Source organism: Hipposideros armiger, unplaced genomic scaffold (assembly GCF_001890085.2).
Source record: "Hipposideros armiger isolate ML-2016 unplaced genomic scaffold, ASM189008v1 scaffold_66, whole genome shotgun sequence".
Taxonomy (NCBI): domain Eukaryota; kingdom Metazoa; phylum Chordata; class Mammalia; order Chiroptera; family Hipposideridae; genus Hipposideros; species Hipposideros armiger.
In genome coordinates, this window is record NW_017731416.1 from 3056726 (window position 1) to 3065635 (window position 8910).

Consider the following 8910-nt stretch of genomic DNA (forward strand, 5'->3'; position numbering starts at 1 on the left):
CTTTTTTTTCTAACACTGAGTGCTATAAATTTTTCCTCTATACTGCTGTAGAGGCATCCCACAAATAGTAATATGTTTTGTTTTTATCTTTGGTTAGTTAAAAATACTTTCTGATTTTCCTTTTGAATTCTTCTTTGATCCTTGGGTTATATAGAAGTGTATTATTTAGTTGCCATATATTGGGGGATTTTCTAATATAATTCTGCTGTGATTCCTAATTTAATTCTGCTGTGGTCAGGTAAATCTTGTATATACCTTGTATGACTTGAATCCTTTTACATTTGTTGAGACTGTTTTATGATCAGGAATATGGGCTACCTGGGTAAATACACCTTAGCAAATATTCTGGGTACACTTCAAAAAGAATGTGTATTCTGCTATCGTTGGGTGGAGTGTTCTATAAATGTTAATGTGCACGAGTTATGCATGTGGATAAGGACTGGAATGAAATTGAACCAATATAAAAAAATTAGACTTTAGTTTTCATTAGCGAGTTTTTTCCTGGGTATGTTGCTTAAAATCTTTACAAACATGAGATAAAATTATGGTTTGGATGGTTATGATTATACCACCACCCTTCAAGATGGTTCTCAAGGATCCTCATTTTCTGTTATTTGTACTCTTGTGTAGTTACTTCCCACACTGAATCTAGGCTAATCTATGTGACCAACAGAATGTACAAAAGTGACTTCAGAAGCTAGGTCATAAAAGGTATTACAGCTTCTGCCTTGTCTCCTAAAACACTCACTCTGAGGTAAACCAGCCTCAAGCAGCCCCAGTTAAGTCTTCAAGTGACTACAGCCTCTCAAGAGACCCCAAGTATAAAATGCCTACAAAACCACACCTGAATTTCTGACCTACAGAAATTATGAGACAATAAATGATTATTGTTGTTTTAAGCACTCAGGTGTGCGCAATTTATGTGACTATTTAAAGCTCATGCTTTAAAGTAAACCTTTATTAAAAAGCCACATTCAGGGCCGGCCGAGTGGCACGTTGGTTAAGAACTGGCTTGGGACGCCAGAGGGCCCCGGTTCAGATCCCACATATGAGGGCCAGTGACACTGCCCTCCACAGCTAAGATGCTGAACAACAGCTCAACCTGGAGCTGGGCTGCCGTGAGTCGCCGGCGACGGCATAGGCTGCAGTCCCCTGCTGCAGTGGGCTGCCATAAGCTACCGTGTGTAGCCAGCAGCCAGCGTGAGCGGCCAGCAGCTGCCATGAGCGGCCGTCCAGAAGCCGGCGACTGATCTGCCTCTCCTGGGAAGAGCGCAATGATGGTGCCAACTTGGGCCAGTGAAGCAACGTCCTCCACAACTAGACTGAAGAACAAAAGGACAGCAACTTGTCTGTTCCCCTTCCCCCAATTCCCCAGCACTGTTCCCATCTCCCAATTCCCCAATTAAAAAAAAAATCTTAAAAAAAAAAAGTTAGATGAAAACAACCTGAACTTTTCACCAACAATTCATGGCTCTTCCATCATGACAATGCACCAGCTCACATGGCATTGTATGTGAGGGAGTTTTTAGCCAGCAAACAAATAACTGTATTGGAATACCCTCCCTACTCACCTGATCTGGCCCCCAATGACTTCTATCTTTACCTGAAGATAAAGAAAATATTGAAAGGAAGACACTTCGATGACATTCAGGACATCAAGGGTAATATGATGACAGTTCTGATGGTCATTCCAGAAAAAGAGTTCCAGAATTTCTTTGAAGAGTGGACTAGGTACTGGTGTCAGTGCATAGCTTCCTAAGGGGAGTTCTTTGAAGGTGACCATAGTGATATTCAGCAATGAGATATGTAGCACTTTTTCTAGGATGATTTCTTGAACTTAATAGTCAGACCTCGTATCTAACAAACCATTGCCTAATTCAGATCTTGAAGATTTGCCTATATATTTTTAAGAGGTTTATAGATTTATCTCTTACAATTAGGTCTTTGATTCATTTTGAGTTAATTTTTCTACATGGTGTAAAGTAGGGGTCCAACTTCATTCTTCTGTATATGGATATCCAGTTGTCCCAGCACCTTTTGTTGAAAAGCTTGTTGTTTTCCCATTGAATCATCTTGAAATCTGCTAAAATTCAACTGACCATAAATATGAAGGTTTATTTCTAGACTCTCAATTCTATTTCATTAATCTATATGTCCTGGGCTCTTGATGAGTTGATGGATGTTACCATTACTGTTCAGTTGTTTATTCAAGGACAGTGTGGAGTTCAAATCGATTGAAAAATTAGCCTCTGAAAGTAGTCTGTGTTGGACAACTACATGTGAGAATATTTTCAAAGAAGTTGAGAAAACACTAATTCAGTACAACCTGAAGTTGAGTCAGGTAAGACGCGTTACATCCGATGGTGGTACCAATATGGTCAGAGCAGAAAAAGCTTAGTTGGACAGCGTTTCAAAACTTTTGACAATGTAGGGCCAGCTGAGTGGCTCAGTTGGTTAGGAGCATGAGCTCTGAGCAACAGGGTCGCCGGTTTGATTCCCACATCGGCCAGTGAGCTGCGCCTGAGCTGAGCTGCTGCTGAGCTGCCAATAGGTGGCAGGATGGTTCAGCTGGTGAGAGCACGTGCTCCTAAGAACAAGGTTGCCAGTTTGACTCCCACATGGGATGGTGGGCTGCGCACCCCCTAATCCCCCGTCCCCAACTAAGATTCAATATGGCACCTTGAGCTGAGTGGCCATGGGAAGCCAGATGGTGACTGGGCTCGGAGCTGAGCTAGCTGTGCCCTCCACAATAAGATTGAGGGACAACAACTTGGCTGTTGCCCTTCCCCAATTCCCCAATAAAATCTTTAAAAATAAATAAATAAATAAAAATAAAAAATTTTGACAATGTAAAGTGGTTAAAACCTGTAGCAAATATTTGAATTTATTATGTGCTATTGAACCAACAATGTCAACAGTGAACTTCATTGTTCTTCTGAATTTAACCATCATGAATTCCAGGAATTTTTTTTAGAAATAAACCTGAATATCCTGACTTGCTGTACCACACAGCATGACTTAGTATTGGTAAAGTATTATTGTGATTGTTTAAGCTTAGGGCTGAGATGAAAATTTTAAAAATTGTGGTAAAACACATATAACATAAACTTTAACACCTGAACCATCTTTAAGCATACAGTTCAGTGGTACTAAGTATGTTCACATTGTTTTGCAACCATTAACAATATCACCACCATCCATCTCCAAAATTTGTTTCATCTTGCAAAACTGAAACTCTATACCCGTTAAACAATAATTTGTCTTCCTCCCTCCCTCCCCAGCTCCTAGCAATCACTATTGTACTTTCTGTCTATATGAATTTGACTACACTTGGTACCTTATATAAGTGGAATCATACAGTAGTTTTCTTTTTGTGACTGGTATATTTCACTTAGCATAACATCTCCAAGGTTCATCCATATTGTAGCATGTATCAGAATTTTCTTCCTTTTTAAGGTTGAATAATATTCTATTGTATGAGTATACCACATTTTGGTTATCCATTCATCCATTGATGGACATTTGAGTTGCTTCCACCTTTTCCCTATAGTAAATAATGTTGTAAGTTGGACATTTTTGTGAAGGAGAGCTTCCCTCAACTACTGTTATGGTTTGGAATTTAGCTTTTACTAAAGACTCAATAATACCTCTTAATGAGTTCAAACTAAAATTACAAAGCAAACTGTTTACATGTAAAACTTTTACTGCAGTAAAGTCATTTCAGCACCAATAACTTTTTTGAATTATGTCAAATTGCTTTAAATACTTCCTGTACTGTTAAAAGTTACAAGTAAAACATCCATTACCACACAAATATGCAGCATATATCTTTTCTGAGCTCAAACTACAGTGGCTACAGCATTTTTTGGACTTCACTTCAAATGTAAAGAAAATTTTCATATTTCAAAATCCATTTAACAATATAATTGAGGCTCTCTCACTCAATCTTCAATTGCAGGTGATTAATCTTCAATGTAATGATATGTTCTAAGACATATATCAAGAGAAGAATCTAATAAAATTCTATAAATTTCTTCAAAGCAACGAATACTTTTTACTAATATCACATGCCAGTGGATTGATATCAGGGCTTCCCAGTACCTATCTGTGTGAAAAGATGTTTTCAAAAATGAAATATATAACATTTCATTATTTATCAACATTAACAGGATATTCGAAATCACTTTTGATGATAGGAAACACTAACTTTGAATCCTAGTTAAGTGAAATTATTATTCTATTTACTAGACTTGAATTACAAAACTTACTCAATTACTGTATTTTGGATTTCATAAAAAATTTATGGAAAATGTAAAATCTATTATGTACCTACATGAAATCCTTGATTTTGCCACTTGTTGTACAAAGACTAAAATATTTACTCCCTGGAAAAAAAGTTTGCTAACCCCAGAGAGAAAGAGAAAAAAAAGTTGAAGACCAAGTCTTAGGACACCTCAATTCAGAAGTCAGGAAAGGGTAAAGGACCTCCTGCAATTCAGACTAGAAAGCAGCAGCCAGGGATGTGAGAGGGAAACTTGGAGAACATGGTATCTCAGAAACGAAGAGAAGAAAGTGTTTCAAACAAGAGAGAATGGTCAACTGCATTAAATGCCGCTATGATAAAGATAAAGATTCAACTTTTGTATTTGGCAGTGTGGTAATTGTTGGTGATCTCAGTGAGGGGTTTCAGTGGCATGTTGGTAGCTGACAAGAAGAGGAAAAGGTTGAAAAGGTTAAATAACGCATCTCAAGTGTTTGATATGTGCCTGGCACACAGTATGTACAGTAATTATCATTGAAGCAGATGCTGTTGGTGCCTCATTCCTATTGCGTCGCCACTACCATTTCAGTAAAATCAGTCTGACTTTCATCTGTGAATATGTTCCTGATTTTATTTGCCTGAGAACTTGAACTTTCTCTGGCTGCTGGAGTCTGCTTTGCTTACATGCAACAGGCTGGAGCTGCTGGGGAATTAACATCCCCAGGAGTAGCCCTCAACAGTGATCCACAGGAGTAGTTAGTTGTATAACTACTCCAGCTCCCTTGACTCTCAGATGGGGTAAACTATGAGCTATGTGTTCTCTGGTTTTCCCCAAAGTTCCCCAGAAGGATTAAGAATAGCAAAACCCGGCACTTTAGCAAGTTGAAACAACCACTCCCAGAAATCTGATTCATAATTATGACACCCCAAGCAATAGTGAAGATTTGGAGTGATCATGGCCCCAAGTGTTAATGGTCTCCAGCTCAGGCTGAAGAATGACTGAATTATAAAATGGGACACTGAGAATCAAAACCACTTACATCCACACAGATTACAGTCAACATGAACATAATTTTATTATTTCATTGTCATCTTCAACGTAACTACTATTCCAGGAACATTTTGACCAGGAAGAGAAAAAATTATAAGTAGCTTTATTGTTCATTTCAGGAATTTCTCAAAATCCCATTTAAATGAACACTGAAATGCTCAACTTTTCAAAGACGACTTTAAATGCTGTGTGGTAGGCAGAATAATGCCCCCCTCCACCCAAGAATTCTATGTTCTAATCCCTGGAACCTTTAAATATGCTATGTTACATGGCAAAGGGGAATTAAGGTGGCAGATGGAATTAAGGTTGCTAATTTATTTGACCTTAAAATGGGGAGATTATCCTGGATTATCTAAATTAGCACACAGTAATCACAAGGGTCCACAAAATTAGAAGAAGGAGGCAGAAGAGGTCAGAGTGATATGATTTAAGGAGGACTCAACCGGGCCTGCCGAGTGGAGCATTGGTTAAGAACTGGCTTGGGATGCCAGAGGGCCCCGGTTCGGATCCCACATATGAGGGCCAGTGACACTGCCCTCTACAGCTAAGATGCTGAACAACAGCTCAACCTGGAGCTGGGCTGCCGTGAGTCGCCGGCAACAGTGTAGGCTGCAGCCCCTGTGGCAGTGGGTTGCCATGGGCTACTGTGTGTAGCCAGCAGCCAGTGTGAGCTGCTGTCCAGAAGCCGGCGACTGATCTGCCTCCCCAGGGAAGAGCGCAATGATGGTGCCAACTTGGGCCAGTGAAGCAACGTCCTCCACAACTAGACTGAAGAACAAAAAAGACAGCAACTTGTCTGTTCCCCTTCCCCCAATTCCCCAATAAAAATCTTTAAAAAAAAAATAAAGGAAGGACTCAACCAGCCATTGCTGACTTTAAAGATGGAGGAGGAGGGCACAGCCAAGGAACATGGGCAGCCTATAGAAGCTGGAAAAGGCAGGGAAGGGACTCTTCTCTAGAGCCTTCAGAAAGGAACAGCCTTATCAACATCTCGATCTTTATCCATGGAGACCTGGCCAGACTTCCGACTTATGGAATTCTAAAATGATAATTTGTGTTTTAAGTCCCTAAATTGTGGAAATTTGTTACAACAGCAATAGAAAACTAATAAATTCTCCAAGACTCTTTAAAACTCTTACCTTGCTGTCTTCACTAATCCTAACCTATTACATCATGATTGTTAACCAATCCTAACCAAGTCCCCTGAATTGAAAAGTTCTCTTAAGCCAGGTCCCTGAACCTTTTAAATATCCCAACTTCACCCTTGGAAATGCCAATGAGATTGTCAAGGTACCGGTCTGTCTTATCAGTAGGATAACTGTGGTAACCATCGCACTTTGCAGTTCGGTCTTGGAGGGTGTAGGACCGACAGACACCAAGCAAGGAGTTGTGTTCATTCCAATCACTGACCCTATAAGATTTGGATATGTCCTTCATATTTGACTGGATTTACAGTGGTTTCAGCAGTGTGCTACAGTTTTTAGGACTATATAAGAAAACTGGCAAATTGGTATTTCTTGCATTGGATAATGCTGGAAAATAATACTGCTACACATGCTACATGATGACAGGCTTGGACAACATGTCCCAATGTTACATCCCACCTCAGAAGAACTAACCATTGCTGGCATGACCTTCACAACTTTTGATCTGGGTGGACATGTTCAAGCTCGAAGAGTATGGAAAACCTACCTTTCTGCTATCAATGGCATTGTATTTTTGGTGGATTGTGCAGACCATAAAAGGCTGTTGGAATCAAAAGAACTTGATTCACTAATGACCAATGAAACCATTGCTAATGTTCCTATACTGATTCTTGAGAATAATATCGACAGACCTGAAGCCATCAGTGAAGAGAGGTTATGAGAGATGTTTGATTTATATGGTTAGACAACAGGAAAGGGCAGTGTAGCTCTGAAAGAATTGCACACCCGGCCCTTAGAAGTTTTCATGTGCAGTGTGCTCAAAAGGCAAGGTTACGGAGAAGGCTTCCGCTGGATGGCACAGTACATCGAGTAACACCAGCCTGCATCGGGCCCAGGTCTCGCCATTCAGGCCTACTCAGAGATTTGATTGCTGAACATGCATAACTTGAATTCAATAGACTTTTGTTGGCTAGAAAACAGAGGTTTTTTTAGATTATTAATATTATATCAACTTAATCTGAGAATTGAAAACTGATTCAAGTAAGTTTCACTATCACAATGTTAGCTTTCTAATTCCATAAAGATAGTTTTTACAGTTTATAATCTGACATTACCCCCAGCGCCATTTATAAAGAGCAACAACTTTCCAGCAGCGCATTTGAAGCACTTTTTAACAACATGAATGTGTAAATATAAACTGTAATTAAGAGCTCATCATGTTAAATTTTAATGTACTTTTTTTGGAACTAATTTTTAAATTTTAGATATGTCCACCTATCTTAAGTGTACAGTTAATAATTAGTTTATTGATGATTGCATACATCATCAGTTTTCAATATTTTTTTATGCAAATGTCATGCAATAAAACAAACCCTCATGTTTGGGAAAAAAAGGAATTAAAAAAAGAAAAACATGTACTTCTATTGATGACAGTGAATTACCATCTTTTAGGGCTGATACAAACATTTTATAATAATAATATGCACATTTCTTATGATAGATTAATACAAAGTTCCTCAAAACCCTAGACTTTTATTAAAAGCAATCTTTAACATGTTTGCTTCAAAATTAGTTAGTAGAAAGTAAAAAAACAGCTTCAAAAAGCTCCTTCATAGGAAGAAAACAGTAAGAGGCAGATTATAAAGTGTTTTTCAAATGATGAAGCCGAGGTAGTACCTCTGGACAGTTACTGTACAGGGTTCTATGAGACCTTTGAGAATCCCGTCTAGCCTATAACTATTATTTTTACTCTCAAATTATAGCTTGCTCTGACTGGCACGATGTGAAGAGGTGAAGGAAAGCGTTCAAAATAATATCGTGAAGAAAAGGATTAGTGGCAGAAAATGTTTAGATGACGAAGAAAAAAAGGGCTGGCTTGGTTTTCTGAGAGAAGTTGAAGCGAGATTCTAAGCAGCCTCCTGCAGAAAGCCCCCTCAGACTGCCTATTGGGCCCGACCTTTCGGGGGCCGCTGGACTCCGGGCTTCAGCGTCAGCACCGGAAGCAGGTCTCGGGGGGCTGCAGAGGCGCGGACGGCCTGAGCCCTTCACCTGAGCCCGGGAACCGGTCGGTCCGGCTCGGCCCGGCGCCGCCCTCCGAACCCCGCTAGCGGCTACGCGCAGGAGGGTGCGCGCCGGGATGTGCAGGTCTGGTCCTGCCCGGCCCGCCCTCCTGACGCGGCCGGAGGCCCGGAGGCGCCGGCCTAAGCCACCCCAGCCGGCGCTCGGCCCTCCCGGGATCGTCGGACCTGACAACCGAGCACGCCACCACCTCCGACGTCGCCGCCCGGCCCTGCGGCTCCCGTGGCTCCGCAACCCCCAGCATTTCTGACAGGGAGGGGCGCGGCGGCATCACGTGACGCCTCGCCCCCGCCCGGTCCTGGTCACATGGGTGGCGCGGCCGCTGCGTCAGTCACAGTCCTGGCTGCGGGAGTCGAGCCGCCGCCGCCGCCGCC

General features: G+C 41.0%; 1 pseudogene; it reads left to right on the forward strand.

The window, feature by feature from the left end:
* The first annotated feature begins 6172 nt into the window (after positions 1-6172).
* Positions 6173-7824, forward strand: LOC109382586 (GTP-binding protein SAR1b pseudogene; annotated as a pseudogene).
* The last annotated feature ends 1086 nt before the right edge of the window (positions 7825-8910 follow it).